The 20,774-nt window shown below is 42.8% G+C and overlaps 1 pseudogene; it reads right to left on the bottom strand.

Annotated features, from left to right (window-relative positions):
• Positions 1 to 20,774, bottom strand: part of LOC136120875 (cytochrome P450 4F3-like) — a 75,497-nt pseudogene that overhangs the window by 49,867 nt on the left and 4,856 nt on the right.

The following is a 20,774-nucleotide window of genomic DNA, read 5'->3' as shown; positions in this document are numbered from 1 at the left end:
TGCATCTGTGGAATACCTGAATAGACAACGAATCATCCCAAGTTGAGGAGGTGGACTTTGGGAGCAACGATATATATTTTTTTCCATTTTCTCTTTTTGTGAGTGTGTATGTGTATGATTCTGTGTGTGATTTTGTCTGTATAGCTTTGCTTTTACCATTTCTCCTAGGGTTCTGTCTGTCCGGTTTTATTCCTGTTTTTTGTTTTTTGTAATTAGTTTAAAATTCTTTTTCTTAATAAGTATTTTTATTTTAATAACTTTATTTTATCTTCTTCTTTCTTTCTTTCTTTTTTTCCCCCCTTTTATTCTGAGCCGTGTAGAGCACAGACTCTTGGTGCTCCACCAGGTATCAGGACTGTGCCACTGAGGTGGGAGAGCCCAGTTCAGAACACTGGTCCACAAGAGACCTCCCAGCTCCACGTAATATCAAACAGCGAAAATCTCCCAGAGATCTCCATCTCAACGCCAAGACCCAGCTTCACTCAACGACCAGCAAGCTACAGTGCAGTACACCCTATACCAGACAACTAGCAGGACAGGACCACAACCCCATCCATTAGCACAGAGGCTGCCTAAAATCATAATAAGGCCACAAACACCCCAAAACACACCACCAGAGGTGAAACTGCCCACCAGAAAGACAAGATACAGCGTCATCCACCAGAACACAGGCACTAGTCCCCTCTACCAGGAAGCATACACAACCCACTGAACCAACCTTAGCCACTGGAGACAGACAACAAAAACAAGGGAAACTACGAACCTGCAGCCTGTGAAGAGGAGACCCCAAACACAGCAAGTTAAGCAAAATGAGAAGACAGAGATACAGCAGATGAAGGAGCAAGATAAAAACCCACCAGACCTAACAAATGAAAAGGAAATAGGCAGTCTACCTGAAAAAGAATTCAGAATAATGATAGTAAAGATGATCCAAAATCTTGGAAATACAATGGAGAAAATACAAGAAACATTTAACAAGGACCTAGAAGAACTAAAGAGCAAACAAACAGAGATGAAGAACACAATAAATGAAATTAAAAATTCTCTAGAAGCGATCAATAGCAGAATAACTGAGGCAGAAGAAGGGATAAGTGACCTGGAAGATAAATAAGTGGAAATAACTACCGCAGAGCAGAATAAAGAAAATAGAATGAAAAGAATTGAAGACAGTCTCAGAGACCTCTGGGACAACATTAAACGCACCAACATTCAAATTATAGGGGTACCAGAAGAAGAAGAGAAAAAGAAAGGGACTGAGAAAATATTTGAAGAGATTATAGTTGAAAACTTCCCTAATATGGGAAAGTAAATAGTTAATCAAGTCCAGGAAGCACAGAGAGTTCCATACAGGATAAATCGAAGGAGAAACACACCAAGACACATATTTTAAAAACTATCAAAAATTAAATACAAAGAACAAATATTAAAAAGCAGCAAGGGAGGGCTTCCCTGGTGGCACAGTGGTTGAGAGTCCGCCTGCTGATGCAGGGGACACGGGTTCATGCCCCGGTCTGGGAAGATCCCACATGCCGCAGAGCGGCTGGGCCTGTGGGCCATGGCCACTGAGCCTGCACGTCTGGAGCCTGTGCCCTGCAACGGGAGAGGCCACAACAGTGAGAGGCCTGCATACCGAAAAAAAAAAAAAGCAACAAGGGAAAAACAACAAGTAACACACAAGGGAATCCCCATAAGGTTAATAGCTGATCTTTCAGCAGAAATTCTGCAAGTCAGAGGGGTGTGGCAGGACATATTTAAAGTGATGAAAGAGAAAAACCTACAATCAAGATTACTCTACCCAGCAAGGATCTCATTCAGATTTGATGGAGAAATTAAAGGCTTTACAGACAAGCAAAAGTTAAGAGAATTCAGTACCACCAAACCAGCTTTACAACAAATGCTAAAGGACTTCTCTAGGCAGGAAACACAAGAGAAGGAAAAGACCTACAGTAATAAACCCAAAACAATTAAGAAAATGGTAATAGGAACATACATATCAATAATTACCTTAAATGTAAATGGATTAAATTCTCCAACCAAAAGGCATAGACTGGCTGAAAGGATACAAAAACAAGACTTGTATATATGCTATCTACAAGAGACTCACTTCAGACCTAGGGACACATACAGACTCAAAGTGAGGGGATGGAAAAAGATATTCCATGCAAATGGAAATCAAAAGAAAGCTGGAGTAGCAATTCTCATATCAGACAAAATAGACTTTAAAATAAAGACTATTACAACAGACAAAGAAGGACACTACATAATGATCAAGGGATTGATCCAAGAAGAAGATATGACAGTTGTAAATACTTATGCACCCAACATAAGAGCACCTGAATACATAAGGCAAATACTAGCAGCCATAAAAGGGGAAATCGACAGTAACACAATCATAGTAGGGGACATTAACACCCCACTTTCACCAATGGACAGATCATCCAAAATGAAAATAAATAAGGAAACACAAGCTTTAAATGATACATTAAACAAGATGAACTTCATTGATATTTATAGGACATTCCATCCAAAAACAACACAATACACATTCTTCTCAAGTGCTGATGGAACATTCTCCAGGATAAATCATATCCTGAGTCACAAATCAAGCCTTGTAAATTTAAGGAAATTGAAATCTATCAAGTATCCTTTCTGACCACAATGCTATGAGACTAGATATCAATTACAGGAAATAATCTGTAAAAAATACAAACACATCGAGGCTAAACCATACACTACTTAATAACCAAGAGATTACTGAAGAAATCAAAGAGGAAATCAAAAAATACCTAGAAACAAATGACAATGAAAACACGACGACCCAAAACCTATGGGATGCAGCAAAAGCAGCTCTAAGAGAGAAGTTTATAACAATACAATCCTACCTTAAGAAACAAGAAACATCTCAAATAAACAACCTAACCTCAGACCTAAAGCAATTAGAGAAGGAAGAACAAGAAAACCCCAAAGTTAGCAGAAGGAAAGAAATCGTAGAGATCAGATCAGAAATAAATGAAAAAGAAATGAAGGAAATGATAGCAAAGATCAATAAAACTAAGAGCTGGTCCTCTGAGAAGATAAACAAAATTGATAAACCATTAGCCAGACTCATCAAGAAAAAAAGAGAGAAGACTCAAATCAATAGAATTAGAAATGAAAAAGGAGAAGTAACAACTGACACTGCTGAAACACAAAGGATCATGAGAGATTACTACAAGCAACTCTATGCCAATAAAGTGGACAACTTGGAAGAAACGGACAAATACTTAGAAATGCACAACCTTCCGAGAGTGAACCAGGAAGAAATAGAAAATATGAACAGACCAATCACAAGCACTAAAATTGAAACTGTGCTTAAAACTCTTCGAACAAACAAAAGCCAAGGACCAGATGTTTCACAAGCGAATTCTATCAAAGATTTAGAGAAGAGCTAACACCTATCCTTCTCAAACTCTTCCAAAATATAGCAGAGAGAGGAACACTCCCAAACTCATTCTATGAGGCCACCATCACCCTGATACCAAAACCAGACAAAGATGTCACAAAGAAAGAAAACTACAGGCCAATATCACTGATGAACATAGATGCAAAAATCCTCAACAAAACTCTAGCAAACAGAATCCAACAGCACATTAAAAGGATCATACACCATGACCAAGTGGAGTTTATTCCAGGAATGCAAGGATTCTTCAATATATGCAAATCAATCAACGTGATACACCATATTAACAAATTGAAGGAGAAAAACCATATGATCATCTCAATAGATGCAGAGAAAGCTTTTGACAAAATTCAACACCCATTTATGATAAAAAAAAAAAAAACCTGCAGAAAGTAGGCATAGAGGGAAATTTCCTCAACATAATAAAGGCCATATATGACAAACCCACAGCCAACATCATCCTCAGTGGTGAAAAACTGAAAGCATTTCCACTAAGATCAGGAACAAGACAAGGTTGCCCACTCTCACCACTCTTATTCAACATAGTTTTGGAAGTTTTAGCCACAGCAATCAGAGAAGAAAAAGAAATAAAAGGAACCCAAATCAGAAAAGAAAAAGTAAAACTGTCACTGTTTGCAGATGACATGATACTATACATAGAGAATCCTAAAGATGCTACCAGAAAACTACTAGAGCTAATCAATGAATTTGGTAAAGTAGCAGGATACAAAATTAATGCACAGAAATCTCTGGCATTCTTATACACTAAAGATGAAAAATCTGAATGTGAAATTAAGAAAACACTCCTATTTACCATTGCAACAAAAAGAATAAAATATCTAGGAATAAACCTACCTAAGGAGGCAAAAGAGCTGTATGCAGAAAATTTTAAGGCACTGATGAAAGAAATTTAAAAAGACACAAATAGATGGAGAGATATACCATGTTCTTGGATTGGAAGCATCAACATTGTGAAAATGACTCTACTACCCAAAGCAATCTACTGATTCAATGCAATCCCTATCAAACTACCACTGGCATTTTTCACAGAACTAGAACAAAAAATTTCACAATTTGTATGGAAACACAAAAGACCCCGAAGAGCCAAAGCAATCTTGAGAACGAAAAATAGAGCTGGAGGAATCAGGTTCCCTGACTTCAGATTATACTACAAAGCTACAATAATTAAGACAGTATGGTACTGGCACAAAAACAGAAATATAGATCAATGGAACAGGATAGAAAGCCCAGAGATAAACCCACGCACACATGGTCACCTTATTTTTGATAAAGGAGGCAAGAATATCCAGTGGAGAAAAGACAGCCTCTTCAATAAGTGGTGCTGGGAAAACTGTACAAGTACATGTAAAAGTATGAAATTAGGGCTTCCCTGGTGGCGCAGTGGTTGAGAGTCCGCCTGCCGATGCAGGGGACATGGGTTCGTATCCTGATCCAGGAAGATCCCACATGCCGCGGAGTGGCTGGGCCCGTGAGCCATGGCCGCTGAGCCTGCGCATCTGGAGCCTGTGCTCTACAACGGGAGAGGCCACAACAGTGAGAGGCCCGTATACCGCAAAAAAAAAAAAAAAAAGTATGAAATTAGAACACTCCCTAACACCATACACAAAAATAAACTCAAAATGGATTAAGGACCTAAATGTAAGGCCAGACACTATCAAACTCTTAGAGGAAAACATAGGGAGAACACTCTATCACATAAATCACAGCAAGATCCTTTTTGACCCACCTCCTAGAGAAATGGAAATAAAAACAAAAATAAGCAAATGGTACCTAATGAAACTTCAAAGCTTTTGCACAGCAAAGGAAACCATAAACAAGACGAAAAGACAACCCTCACAATGGGAGAAAATATTTGCAAATGAAGCAACTGACAAAGGATTAATCTCCAAAATTTACAAGCAGCTCATGCAGCTCAATAACAAAAAACAAACAACCCCATCCAAAAATGGGCAGAAGACCTAAATAGACACTTCTCCAAAGAAGATATACAGATTGCCAACAAACACATGGTAGGATGCTCAACATCACTAATCATTAGAGAAATGCAAATCAAAACTACAATGAGATATCATCTCACACCGGTCAGAATGGCCATCATCAAAAAATCTAGAAACAGTAAATACTGGAGAGGGTGTGGAGAAAAGGGAACACTCTTGCACTGCTGGTGGGAATGTAAATTGATACAGCCAGTATGGAGAACAGTATGGAGGTACCTTAATAAACTAAAAATAGAACTACCATACGACCCAGCAATCCCACTACTGGGCATATACCCTGAGAAAACCATAGTTTAAAAAGAGTCATGTACCAAAATGTTCGTTGCAGCTCTATTTACAATAGCCCGGAGATGGAAACAACCTAAGTGTCCATCATCAGATGAATGTATAAAGAAGATGTGGCACATATATACAATGGAATATTACTCAGCTATAAAATGAAACAAAATTGAGTTATTTGTAGTGAGGTGGATGGACCTAGAGTCTGTCATACAGAGTGAAGTAAGTCAGAAAGAGAAAAACAAATACTGTATGCTAACACATATATATGGAATCTAAGGGGGAAAAAAATGTCATGAAGAACCTAGGGGTAAGACGGGAATAAAGACACAGACCTGGGCTTCACTGGTGGCGCAGTGTTGAGAGTCTGCCTGCCCATGCAGGGCACATGGGTTCATGCCCCGGTCTGGGAAGATCCCACATGCCGCGGAGTGGCTGGGCCTGTGAGCCATGGCCGCTGAGCCTGCACGTCCGGAGCCTGTGCTCTGCAACGGGAGAGGCCACAACAGTGAGAGGCCCACGTACCGGAAAAAAAAAAAAGAGACACAGACCTACTAGAGAATGGGCTTGAGGATATGGGTGTGGGAAGGATAAGCTGTGACAAAGTGAGAGAGTGGCATGGACATATATACACTACCAAACGTAAAATAGATAGCTAGTGGGAAGCAGCTGCATAGCACAGGGAGATCAGCTCAGTGCTTTGTGACCACCTAGAGTTGGGGGATAGGGAGGGTGGGAGGGAGGGAGGGAGACGCAAGAGGGAAGAGATATGGGAGCATATGTATACGTAAAACTGATTCACTTTGTTATAAAGCAGAAACTAACACACCATTGTAAAGCAATTATACTCCAATAAAGATGTTAAAAAAATTTTTTAAAAATAAAGTACGATAATGAAGACTGCTTGGTGTTTATATATTAATATATAAGTGAATAGAGCAGAATAGATTTCAGAAATAAATCGAAACAAACAAATAAATAAATATAGTTTATTGTGAAGCTGCTATTATTTAAAAGCCTGAGACAAATACAAAATAATCATTTAAATTCTTTTGGGACAGAGGGACTTTTAAGATGCCAGAAGAGTAAGACATGGAGATCACCTTCCTCCCCACAAATACATCAAAAATACAGCTACATGTGGAAAAAGTTCTACAGAACACCTACTGAACGCTGACAGAAGACCTCAGATTTCCCAAAAGGCAAGAAACTCCCCACGTACCTGGGCAGGCCAAAAGAAAAAGAGAAACAAAAGAATAGGGATGGGACCTGCACCTCTGGGAGGGAGCTGTGAAGGAGGAAAAGTTTCCACACACTAGGAAACCCCTTCACTGGTGGAGATGGGTGGTGGGCGGGTGGGGGGGAAGCTTTGGAGCCTCGGAGGAGAGCGCAGCAACAGGGATGCAGAGGGCAAAGGCAGATTGATTCCCACACAGACGATCAGTGCCGACCAGCACTCACCAGCCTGAGAAGCTAGTATGCTCACCAACCAGGGCGGGTGGGGGTTGGGAGCTGAGGCTCGGGCTTCAGAGGTCAGATCCCAGGGAGAGGACTGGGGTTGGCTGTGTGAACACAGCCTGAAGGGGGCTAGTGCGCCATAGCTAGCCTGGAGGGAATCTGAGAAAAAAGTCTGGACCTGCCTAGGAGGCAAGAGACCATTGTTTCAGAGTGCATGAGGAGAGGGAATTCCTTCCCTGACTGCCCACAGAAGGTAGAGCACTGCCTAAATGAGTTCCACAGAATGGCACGAGCTGCGACTATCAGCTCAGATACCAAAGACAGATATGAAACACTAACACTGCTGCTGCAGCCACTAAGAATCCTGTGTGCAAGCACAGGTCACATTCACACGTGCCCCGCACCCCGCCCCCCACCGTGAGAGCCTCTGCAGCCCACCACTGCCAGGGTCCCGTGATTCAGGGCAAGTTCCCTGGGGCGGGGGGGTGGGGGGGGGGTGGATCACACAGTGCACCTCAGGCTATTGCAACGTCATGCCAGCCTCTGCCACAGCAGGCTCATCCCGCATTCCAATTAAAACTACTGTACCAATCCCTCCCCTGCCCCACCCCACTCTGGCATGAGTGTGCCAGAGCCCCCTAATCAGCCGCTACTTTAACCCCACCCTGTCTGGGCGGGAACAGAAGCCTGAGGGCAATATACACGCAGAGGTGGGGCCAAAACCATAGCTGAAACCCAGGAGCTGTACAAACAAAGAAGAGAAAGGGAAATTTCTCCATGCACCCTCAGGAACAGCAGATTAAATCCCCACAATCAACTTGAGGTACGCTGCATCTGTGGAATACCTGAACAGACAACGCATCAACCCAAAATTGAGGTGGTGGACTCTGGAAGCAACTGTAGCCTTGGGGTTTGCTGTCTGCGACTGTTTCTGATTTTTATGTATACCTTAGTATAGTTTTTAGTGCTTGTTATCATTGGTGGATTTGTTTTTTGGTTTGGTTGCTCTCTTCTTTGTTTTTATTAATTTTGTATTTTTGTATTTTTTAATTATTTTATTTTATATTATTTTTTTAAATAGTTTTCTTTCTTTCTTTTTTTCCTCCCTTTTCTTCTGAGCTGTGTGGTTGACCGGGTCTTGGTGTTCCGGCCTGGTGTCAGGCCTGAGCCTCTGAGGTGGGAGAGCCGAGTTCGGGACTTTGGACCACCAGAGACTTCCCTGCCCCACGTAACATCAATTGGCAAGAGCTCTCCAGAGATCTCCGTCTCAACGTTAAGACCCAGCTCCACCCAACGGCCAGCAAGCTCCAGTGCTAGACGCCAAATGCCAAACAGTTAGCAAGGCAGAACACAACACCACCCATTAGCAGAGAGGCGGCCTAAAATCATAATAAGTTCACAGATACCCCAAAACACATCACCGGACACAGCCCTGCCCACCAGAAAGACAAGATCCAGCCCCACCCACCAGAACACAGGCACTAGTCCCCTCCACCAGGAAGCCTACACAAGCCACTGAACCAACCTCACCCACTGGGAGCAGACACCAAAAACAATGGGAACTATGAACCTGCAGCCTGCAAAAAGGAGACCCCAAACACAGTAAGATAAGCAAAATGAGAAGACAGAGCAATATGCATCAGTTGAAGGAGCAAGGTAAAACCCACCAGACCAAACAAATGAAGAGGAAATAGGCAGTCCACCTGAAAAAGAATTCAAAGTAATGATAGTAAAGATGATCCAAAATCTTGGACAAAGAATAGAGAAAATATAAGAAACATTTAACAAGAACCTAAAAGAATTAAAGAGCAAACAAACAATGATGAACAACACAATAAATGAAATTAAAAATTCTCTAGAAGGACTCAATAGCCGAATAACTGAGGCAGAAGAACGGATAAGTGACCTGGAAGATAAAACAGTAGAAATAACTACCACAGAGGAAAATAAAGAAAAAAGAATGAAAGGAATTGAGGACAGTCTCAGAGACCTCTGAGGCAACATTATATGCACCAACATTTGAATTATAGGGGTCCCAGAAGACGAAGAGAAAAAGAAAGGGTCTAAGAATATATTTGAACAGATTATGGTTGAAAACTTCCCTAATATGGGAAAGGAAATAGTCAGTCAAGTCCAGGAAGCACAGAGAGTCCCATAAAGGATAAATCTAAGGAGAAATATGCCAAGACACATATTAATCAAACTATCAGAAATTAAATACAAAGAAATAAATTAAAAGCAGCAAGGGAAAAGCAACAAATAACATACAAGGGAATCCCCATAGGGTTAACAGCTGATCTTTCAGCAGAAGCTCTGCAAGCCAGAAGGAAGTGGCAGGACATATTTACAGTGATGAAAGGGAAAAACCTACAATCAAGATTACTCTACCCAGCAAAGATCTTATTCAGATTCAATGGAGAAATTAAAACCTTTACAGAAAAACAAAAGTTAAGAGAATACAGCACCACAAAATCAGCTTTACAGCAAAGGATAAAGAAACTTCTCTAGGCAGGAAACACAAGAGTAGGAAAAGATCTACAAAACAAACCCAAAACAATCAAGAAAATGGTAATAGAAACATACATATCAATAATTACCTTAAATGTAAATGGATTTAACGCTCCAACAAAAAGACATAGACTGGCTGAATGGATAAAAAGACAAGACCTGTATATATGCTGTCTACAAGAGACCCACTTCAGACCTAGGGACACATACAGACTGAAAGTGAGGGGATGGAAATAGATATTCCATGTAAATGGAAATCAAAATAAAGCTGGAGTAGCAATACTCAGATCAGAAAAATAGATTAAAATAAAGACTATTACAAGGCACAAAGAAGGACACTACATAATGATCAAGAGATTAATCCAAGAAGAAAATATAAGAATTGTAAATATTTATGCACCCAACGTAGGAGCACCTCAATACATAAAGCAAATGCTAACAGCCATAAAAAGGGAAATTGACAGTAACACAATAATAATAGAAAACTTTAACACCCCACTTTCACCAATGGACAGATCATCCAAAATGAAAATAAATAAGGAAACACAAGCTTTAAAAGACACTTTAAACCAGATAGACTTAATTGATATGTATAGCACATTCCATCCAAAAACAACAGAATACACTTTCTTCTCAAGTGCTCATGGAACATTCTCCAAGATAGATCATATCTGGGTCACAAATCAAGCCATAGTAAATTTAAGAAAACTGAAATCATATCAAGTATCTTTTCCAACCGCAATGCTATAACACTAGATATCAATTACAGGAAAAAATCTGTAAAAGAGACAAACCCATGGAGGCTAAACAATATGCTACTAAATAACCAAGAGATCACTGAAAAAATCAAAGAGGAAATCAAAAGATACCTAGAAATAAATGACAAAGAAAACACGACGACCCAAAACCTATGGGATGCAGCAAAAGCAGTTCTAAGAGGGAAGTTTATAGCAATGCAATCCTACCTCAAGAAAGAGAAACATCTCAAATAGACAACCTAACCTTAGACCTAAAGCAATTAGAGAAAGAAGAACAGAAAAACAAACAAACAAAAATACCAAAGTTAGAAGGAAAGAAATCATAAAGATCAGAAATAAATGAAAAAGAAGTGAAGGAAATGATAGCAAAGATCAATAAAACTAAAAGCTTGTTCTTTGAGAAGATAAACAAAGTTGATAAGCCATTAGCCAGACTCATCAAGAAAAAAAGAGAGACTCAAATCAATAGAATTAGAAATGAAAAAGGAGAAGTAACAACTGACATGAAGAAATACAAAGGATCACGAGAGATTACTACAAGCAACTATATGCCAATCAAATGGACAACCTGGGAGAAATGGCCAAATTCTTAGAAAAGCACAACCTTCCAGGACTGAACCAAGAAGAAAGAGAAAATATATAGAGACCAATCACAAGCACTGAAATTGAAACTGTGATTTAAAAACTTCCAACAAACAAAAGCCCAGGACCAGATGGCTTCACAGGCGAATTCTATCAAATATTTAGAGAAGAGCTAACACCTATCCTTCTCAAATTCTTCCAAACTATAGCAGAGGGAGGAACACTTTCAAACTCATTCTACAAAGTCACCATCACCCTGATACCAAAACCAGACAAAGATGTCACAAAAAAAGAAAACTACAGGCCAATATCACTGATGAACATAGAGGCAAAAATCCTCCACAAAATACTAGCAAACAGAATCCAACAGCACTTTAAGAGGATCATACACCATGATCGAGTGGGGTTTCAGCACTTTAAGAGGATCATACACCATGATCGAGTGGAGTTTCAGCACTTTAAGAGGATCATACACCATGATCGAGTGGGGTTTACCCCAGGGATGCAAGGATTCTTCACTATACGCAAATCAATCACTGTGATAAACCATATCAACAAGTTGAAGGGGAAAAACCATATGATCATCTCAATAGATGCAGAAAAAGCTTTCGACAAATTTCAACACCCATTTATGATAAAAGCTCTCCAGAAAGTAGGCACAAAGGGAACGTACCTCAACATAATAAGGACCATATATGACAAACCCACAGCCAACATCGTTCTTAAGGGTGAAAAACTGAAACCATTTCCACTAAGATCAGAAACAAGACAAGGTTGTCCACTCTCACCACAGTTGTTCAACATAGTTTTGGACGTTTTAGCCACAGCAATCAGAGAGGAAGAAGAAACAAAAGGAATCCAAATTGGAAAAGAAGAAGTAAAACTGTCACTGTTGGCAGATGACATACTATACATAGAGAATCCTAAAGATGCTACCAGAAAACTACTAGAGCTAATCAATGAATTTGGTAAAGTAGCAGGATACAAAATTAATGCACAGAAATCTCTTGCATTCCTATACACTAATGTTTAAAAATCTGACAGAGAAATTAAGGAAACACTCCCATTTACCATTGCAACAAAAAGAATAAAATATCTAGGAATAAACCTACCTAAGGAGACAAAAGAGCTGTATGCAGAAAACTATAAGACACTGATGAACGAAATTAAAGATGTTACAGATGGAGAGATATACCATGTTCTTGGATTGGAAGAATCAACATTGTGAAAATGACTCTACTACCCAGAGCAATCTACAGATTCAATGCAATCTCTATCAAACTACCAATGGCATTTTTCACAGAAGTAGAACAATAAATTTCACAATTTTTATGAAACACAAAAGACCCCGAATAGCCAAGGAAATCTTGAGAAGGAAAAACGGAGTTGGAGGAATCAGTCTCCCTGACTTCAGACTATGCTACAAAGTTACAGTAATCAAGACAGTATGGTACTGGCACAAAAACAGAAATATAGATCAATGGAACAGGATAGAAAGCCCAGAGATAAACCCACGCACATATGGTCACCTTATTTTTGATAAAGGAGGCAAGAAGATACAGTGGAAAAAAGACAGCCTCTTCAATAACTGGTGCTGAGAAGACTGGACAGCTACATGTATAAGAATGAAATTAGAACATTCCCTAACACCATACACAAAAATAAACTCAAAATGGGTTAAAGACCTAAATGTAAGGCCAGACACTATAAAACTCTTAGACGAAAACATAGGTGGAACACTCCATGACATAAATCACAGCAAAATCCTTTTTGACCCACCTCCTAAAGAAATGGAAATAAAAACTAAAATAAACAAATGGTACCTAATGAAACTTAAAAGCTTTTGCACAGCAAAGGAAAACTTAAACAAGATGAAAAAAGACAGCTCTCAGAATGGGAGAAGATCCTTGCAAAGGAAACAACTGACAAAGGATTAATCTCCAAAATATACAAGCAGGTCATGCAGCTCAATATCAAAAAAAACAAACAACCAATTCCAAACATGGGCAGAAGACGTAAATAGACATTTCTCCAAAAAAGATATACAGACTGCCAACAAACACATGAAAGAATGCTCAACATCACTAATCATTAGAGAAATGCAAATCAAAACTACAATGAGATATCATCTCACACTGGTCAGAATGGCCATCATCAAAAAATCTGCAAACAGGGCTTCCCTGGTGGCGCAGTGGTTGAGAGTCCGCCTGCCGATGCAGGGGACACGGGTTCGCGCCCCGGTCCGGGAAGATCCCACATGCCACGGAGCGGCTGGGCCCGTGAGCCATGGCTGCTGAGCCTGCGCGTCTGGAGCCTGTGCTCCGCAACGGGAGAGGCCACAACGGTGAGAGGCCCGCGTACCGCAAAAAAATAAAAATAACAAAGTATTATATTTCACCTAACAGAAAGCAAATTTTTAAGTTTTAGGATGCACACTATCAGTGAAGATACAAGGAAATTGGCACTCTCAAAATCTGTAGGAGTGAATTTGCCAAGAGCTATTAAATTGCAAAACTCAAATGGTCTTTGATCCAGCAACACCACTTCTAGGAATCTGTCCTAGAGACATGTCCACACATATAAGCAAAATGGATGTTCACTTCGTCGTGTTTATTATAGCAAAAGGCTAGAAAACTATACACATGTCCATTGATGAGGGAATGTTTAAATAAATTATGGTACATTCATGTGGTGGAATACTATACAGCTATGGAGAAGGTGAATATAGGGATCAACTGGTCCTATCACACCGTGCAGGGTAAATCAGTACAGAGACACCAAAAGGCAATTTGGCAATATTTGTTCTAATTGAAAATGTTTACATAAATGTCCCCAGCAGAAGCAGCCTGGCTTAAGCAATGGTATGCAGCACTCAGAGAGAAGGAGTCTAAGGCACATTACTGAGTGAAAAGAACAAGTGACCAAATGTGTGTGTATGTGTATTTATGTTAAACTGTAATAACTTAATCTTATGCAGGATGTTTCATTTTGTGCAAAAAAAACCAAACCTATTCTCATTATTGACTTTGCAATTCAAATTTAATTTTCCAAAACTTAAAAAGAAAAGAAAGGATCTTGAAGTTATATTGTCAATGTGCATGCCTGAATGCTCTGTATATACTCTCGGTTGTAGAGAGACAAGACAGAATGAATGAGTAAGGTGAGAGAGACTGTGAACAGATAAATGTAGGGATAGACTGAACAACGTCTGGAAGGACACAGGAAACCATTGAAGGCAGGGATGGGATTGGGACGCTGGCATATGACAGAGGCTTATGTGAGGTGATGGATGTGTTAACTACCCTTATTGAAATCATTTTGCAATATATACGTATATCAAACCATCATGTTGTACACCTTAAACTTACATAATGCTATACATCAATTATATGTCAGTTAAGCTGGTGGGGGGAGTTGATGGGAGGTTTATATTCATTGTAAACCCCTCCGTGCTGTTTGGATTTTAACCAAGTGCATAATTTGGTTAAAAAGCACAAAAACATTTTTCCACCACACAGGACTGCTGTGCTGAGCAAAGCCTTGCAGTTGAGGACACAACTTCCAAAATGTTTGTCCAGCCCAGTACTTCCTCATCATCCTTCAGTCCTTGGCCCAGAATCTACCCCTGGACCCCCAGACTGCAGCTCATCCCCTCCAGTTTGCCCCTGTAGCTGCAAAGAGTTATTTCTAATACTCATATCTGACCTGACCATCCCCTGCTCAAACATCTCCCATGGCTCCCCATTGCCCTCCTACTTCAGTCATGGATCTCCCTTCAAGAAAGAACTTGCTGTACAGCTGCAAGGAGAGCTATTAGCTGATAGCCTCCAGCTATAGGGTCTCTGGGCTCTGCTGTAGCATTCAAGCCAAGTCCACACTTTCCTGGGCAGCCCACAGCCAGTGACTGAGCACGGTGGGCCACTGCTGCCTGACCTTTTCTGCCCAATGTGACACTCCCCTAATGGCAACATCCCTGCCCATTTTTATCTTTTATCCAATATTGGCTCACCAAAGTACTTGAACTGACACCTTTGAAAACTCTTAACATGGTGTCCAAAGCATTCCAAGAAGGGCTTCCATTACTAGCTCCAGCCTTATTGAGGGTTCCTCACACTGTATATTTCGCAAGGATCCAGCCAACTTTACTTCCACCCAAACATTCCAGGCTCACTTCTGCATGCTTCCATCCCAGTCTTTGCACAAGCCATCCCCTTGGCTTTGGCACTGTCCACTACACACACCCAGAGTGGTGAATTCATATTCACTTTTTTACTAGCAAGCCTCATCTCCTTTCCTCTGTGCCCCAGCCTTGCCCATGTAGGACTCCAATGGGACTAGACACTGAGTTGGGTAGGGGCAGGCAGTGTAGACATGTTTACTGAACAAAAAGATGGATGACTTTTTTACCCCCAAAGATCTCTTTGGAATCCCTGGAATAGACTATTAAGTGGGAATTAGAGAAAAGAGCAAAAATTAAGGGAAATGAAGGTCTTTGGGGGAAGATCAAAGGCAGAAAAGCAAGAGAGGGGAAAAGAATTTCATATACTGAACATGTATTGGGTGGCATCTGTTCTACACATATTGTCACAATACTCCAAGTAGCACTGTAGGGGAGAGATTCCCCACTCCACCCCCAATTTATAGAGGAGAAAAATGATATTCAGATAAGGGAATTGGTTTTATTAAAGTCACATAGCAAGTTAGTGGGGCATTAATGTGAACACTCAGATCTCTGTGTCCCAAAAGACTACAAACTTTCACCCGCTATTCAGACTGGGTATCAGACCCTGCCTCTGGGCTCTGCTCCTATTCCCACTAAACAATAATGACAGAATCAACAAAAAGATCTTTCCACTATCCCAGCTGGGGAGCAGAGACAATGAGAAGGGTTCAGGAACAGACCATGAGGACCTGCACTCACCATTCAATTTCTTTAGGCTCACGGTCCCTCAGGAGCTCTCACACCTCCTGCTGGCAGCGTTCCTGGTATTCTGGGTACTTTGCAAGGTTGTACAGGACCCAAGAGAGGCCACTGGCTGTGGTGTCATGGCCTGAGGGTCAGCCAGACAGGCTTGGGTCTCTGGGCTACTTCAGCACCAGAGGGTGGACAGCACCATGTTAAGCCCCCCGCCACCGCCCCCCCACAAAGACGATGGGAAGGATGGGCAAGATGGGGTGATCCAGGGCCCAGCTGCCAAGTCCCTGGGATGAAGAGACCCCTGCCTATTCTGTAGTCCCACACTGGGACCCTCACCTTCAAACATGAAGGTGTCAGCCTCAGCTCAGGTGTCCTCATCTGACAGTTCTTTCCCATCTTCACCCTGGAGAGAAAGCAAGATCCTCCAAATCACACCAGTTCTGGGGACACCTGAGCCTAACCTGAGATAGTCCCTGAAGCTCCAGCATCCAAGCAGGATTCTTCCCTCTTCATCTCCAGAGCCCACCCCACAGGACTCCTCCCTAGTCTCCTGCCTCCTGTTTACTCCTTCCAGACAGCCTTCTACACAGTCACATCTAAAACTTCTCTCTGACCTGTCCCTCCCTTCCTCAAGCACCCTCTATGACTCCCTAGCACTCTCTGAATCAAGTCCAAGTTCTTTGACCTGACATTTGAAAACAAGGTCCAGTCTATCTCTTGAATTTAGATCCCAGAGAAGCGTACCCTGGCCAGCAGGAGCACATCAATGAAGTCCAAAGTCTCGGCCTTAGCCTTGGCCTTGAGGAAGTCTTGGGAACCCTGACTAATGAGGGTGCAATGCCGCTCCCTGATGACAGCCTCTGTGAAGTCGTGCACCAGGTTGCAAGCCCTATGGAAATGCTGCACATCGCGGGTGAGGTAGTACAGGAGGTCCACGTGCAGGAAGATCTACTCAGTCCATTTCATCCCAAGGGCACTGAGCTCCAAGACGGCAGCAATATATGCGCTGGGTTTCCTACAGGGTCAGACCAGAGAGAGCCTTAAGAAGCAGCATTGTATATCTGTGGGCCATCTGTCGTTAGAGACTGTTTCCTGATAGGAAGTCTTGGGAACCCTGATAGGAGGAAGCTCCTGGTTTCTAGGCTTCACATATTTTAAGCTGTTGCCTCCCTTCATGATCTCATACTGCAGGAGCACTTCCAGTCAGTAACCCAGGACCACATCCCATCCAGAAAAGAGCGCCCTTCAATCATGTTTCTCTCTCTGCCTCCCATCTCTGTGAACTGCCTCATGTCCTAGATCCCAGAGCAGAGCTCGGGAATCGTGCTCATCTCTCCACTCTCCCACACAACATCTAGACCTGCCATTCTTTCTCAGTTTCCCCCAAATCTGCCACATTTTCTCCACCAAGCTCAAGTTTCCTCCCCTCTGTGGTCTTCTCACATCCTGTGTCTACACAACAATCAGTCTTCTCTCAAGTCAGATGTTCAAGCTCAGCTTTGACCACAACTCTCACCTGGTCAGAGACCTTCTGTGGCTTCCTGGAAACATCAGGGTAAAGTCCATATCCTCTTTGTCTGACTTCAGAATGTCCTTAAGATATAACTCTGCCCACTCCTCCAACCTCATACCCAAGGCGTCTCCTCACTGTTACACATGTTCTGCACATCCTAGCCTCCTGGCCTTAATCAAACAGTTCTACCTACCTGAAAGGATAGCTCCTTTGCTTTCCCTTGCCCTGTCCTTCAATGTCCAGCTCTGACCCACCTCCTCCAGGAAGGCCCTTCTGATTTCCCTGGTCAGTCCTCCCTCCCCCATCTACTCCCTTGGGTCTATGGCTCATGTTCCCAGGCCCTGGGCTGAGACTTACTCCTGGCAATTGCTGTCAAAACTGAAGACACATTTCTGCAGACTGTCCAGGGTCACGAGGCTGATGTGTTCAAACATGTCTATACGAGTGCTGCCCTCTGAAGCCAGGCACTGCCACTTGGCCTGGACAGAGAAGAGGGCAGAGCTGGGGCTGAGACTTCCCCCTCCTGAGCCCCTCCCCAATCTCAACCACCTGGATGGACTCCCCCAGACCTGGCCTCTTGGTCCTCTGCCCCAAGCACCTATCTCCAGGGAAGACAAGGCTTGAGTGGGAATGGAAGCTGTTACTATCAAGACATGAAGACCCCCACAGCTGGTAGTCAGGAGACCTGGTTGCAAGGTCCAGCTCTGCCTCTTATCTTCTCTGTGCCCTTGGTCAACTCATTGTTTTCCATTTGGCTTTTCCACTGTCAAATTTTAGTAGCAGTTAAGATGACCTGCTTTGGTGTTGGACAAACCAAGTTAGAATTTCTGCCCCACCACGCACAACTCACTTACTAATGAGCGATCTTGGGCAATTTCCCTAACCTCTCTGACCTTCCATTTCATCATCTTTAATATGGCAATGACAATCATCTCTACCTCATAGGATTGTGAAAAGAAATTAGACAACACATGCCATGGACTTGGCCCACTATTTCTGATATACAGTAAGTGTTAAATAATTGTTAACTACCATCATCATCTTCATCATTATCACAGTGGTGGACAATTGCAAAAATGTCCCCATTTCTTTATCCCTCCCTTTATCCTCACTCTTTGCAGTGAGATTTTTCAGCTCTTCCATTAGGAGGTGGAACCTGTTTCTCTTGAATCTGAGCTGAGCTGGGACTTGCTTTGGTCAACAGGAGGTGGAAACTACCATGTGCTAGTTCTGAGACCAGGCTACAATTCTCTTGGAGCCCAGCCTCCACCATGCAGTCAAGCCCAGCCTAGCCTACTGGAAGATGAGAGACAAATACAGGAGTCCATTGTCCCACCAAGGCCATCCTAAACCAGCTGACAGCTAGCCGAGACCCAGACATGTGCCAAAGCTGAACCTGGATCAGCAGAGCTGTCTTCGGAACCTACCCACGATCACGAACACATGAATAATTCCAGCTAGGGCGAGAAGAATGACTCAACTGACCCATCATCTCATGAACAACAATAAACACTAATTCTTTGGAGTCCATGGGTTTTAAGGTGGTACCTAATGCAGAAAGAACTACTATGCAATCTTTATCATTTCTGTCCTGAATTTACAGAGCTTCCATGAAGCAGACTAGAAACTAAAGCCTTCTGAGCACCTACTATGTGCCAGGAACACGATTGCACTACATCATCTTGATCACTCTTTAAGAAGGGATTATTATCCCGATTTTACAGATGAGGAAACTGAGGCTTGGAGAGGAAAATCAGTGACCCCCAAAGCCATCCAGCAGAGCCAGGATTCCAGACCATATGTGTGTAAGCCCCACTCCCCTTTTCCTAAGGCTCCAGCTGGGACCCGGAGTTCAAGAAACTCACACGCGTGATGTCTGTACTCTTGGTGAAAATCTTCAGATACGGCTTCAAAATCTCGAAGTGGGAGGCAGGTGTCAGCAGGCGTCAATGGTGGCTCCACTTTTCACCAGCACTCAGCAGGAGCCCATCCCCTACCAGAGGCAGCCATGAGGAGTGAGCAAGGGTGACACCTTCCCCTGGGCCCTCAAGGTTGTCCTCACCCCCTTCACTCACAGTTACTCACCCAGCCAGGGATTCAGGAAGATGTAGAAAAACATGTCCTTGGGTATGATGGTGGCTGACATGAGAGAGAGAACATGGAGAGGGGGAGGGAAGGACTTTTGGTGGGGTCTGGAGGCTCCCAGGGAGGGGCCTACATTTCTCCTCCAAGCCCAGTATAGCTTGGAATGGGACAATGAACAGAGGAACAGGGAGGAAGGGGGAGGTGGGGGGGACCAGACAAGGTCTACTCTGTAGCACAGAGTAGAGCAAAGGCAGACCCCAAAGACACACCCCAACATGACACAACATGTCCCAGCATGCCTTGACATGGCTCCTACATGTCTAACATGTGCTAAACACCCAAGCACAGCCCAGCGCTCTACAAAATGCCTTTACAGGGACCAAGGACACCACGCTTGCCCCAGCACTCTCTGACCTCTCCTGGAACATCCAACATGGTAGACCAACAGTGTTGAGTTTCCACCATTCAAAACTGAAAAAGTCTTTGGCAACCAGAGAGAGCCAGGGACCTGCCTAGAGTTACCCAGCAGGTCTCTGTCGATACTGCCCATTCCCCTGCTCAACCTGGTCTGTCCAGGAGTGGGAAGGGTTGGGAGCAGGGGCAGGGGAGAAGCTGGGGTGGGGGCTCCTGGGAGAGATACCTGTAGTCTGGAGCAGGGGGGCAGTGAAGTTAGGGTGGACAAGCCACAGGATGGGATAGAAAGGCCCCATCCACCAAAGGTGGACCTCGCGGAAGTAGTGGCCCAGATCTTCCACCAGCCGCATCCCTTCCTCATTGCTCGTCACCTGGGAATGGATGGGAATAAGGCCAGGCCTGGCAGGGGGCCTCAGAAGCTACAACTTCTCACTACATCCCCCTACCCACCACACCCACTCACCCTCTTCTCCTCTTCTACCTGGATTATTGATCTATACTTCTCTCCATCTCACTAAGTCAGCTTCTCTCTGTTGGCTTCTCTTTTTTTTTTTTCATGTCTCTCTATGTACGTCTCTCTGTCCCCTTACTCTCTTCATCCCTGTGTTTTGACAGAAAGAGAGAGAGGAGGGATGGGGGAGAGAGAGAAAGAGGGTGGGGGAAAGAGGTGGGGAGAGATAATGGATGGATGGATAATAGATAGATAGATAGATGATAGATAGATAATAGATGAATGGATGGACGATAGAGAAATGATTAGATGATGGGTGGATAGATGGATGGATAGAAAGATGGATGGATG

This window comes from Phocoena phocoena, chromosome 3 (genome assembly GCF_963924675.1).
Source record: "Phocoena phocoena chromosome 3, mPhoPho1.1, whole genome shotgun sequence".
In the NCBI taxonomy this organism is placed as follows: domain Eukaryota; kingdom Metazoa; phylum Chordata; class Mammalia; order Artiodactyla; family Phocoenidae; genus Phocoena; species Phocoena phocoena.
This window is presented reverse-complemented; position numbering and strand designations above follow the sequence as displayed.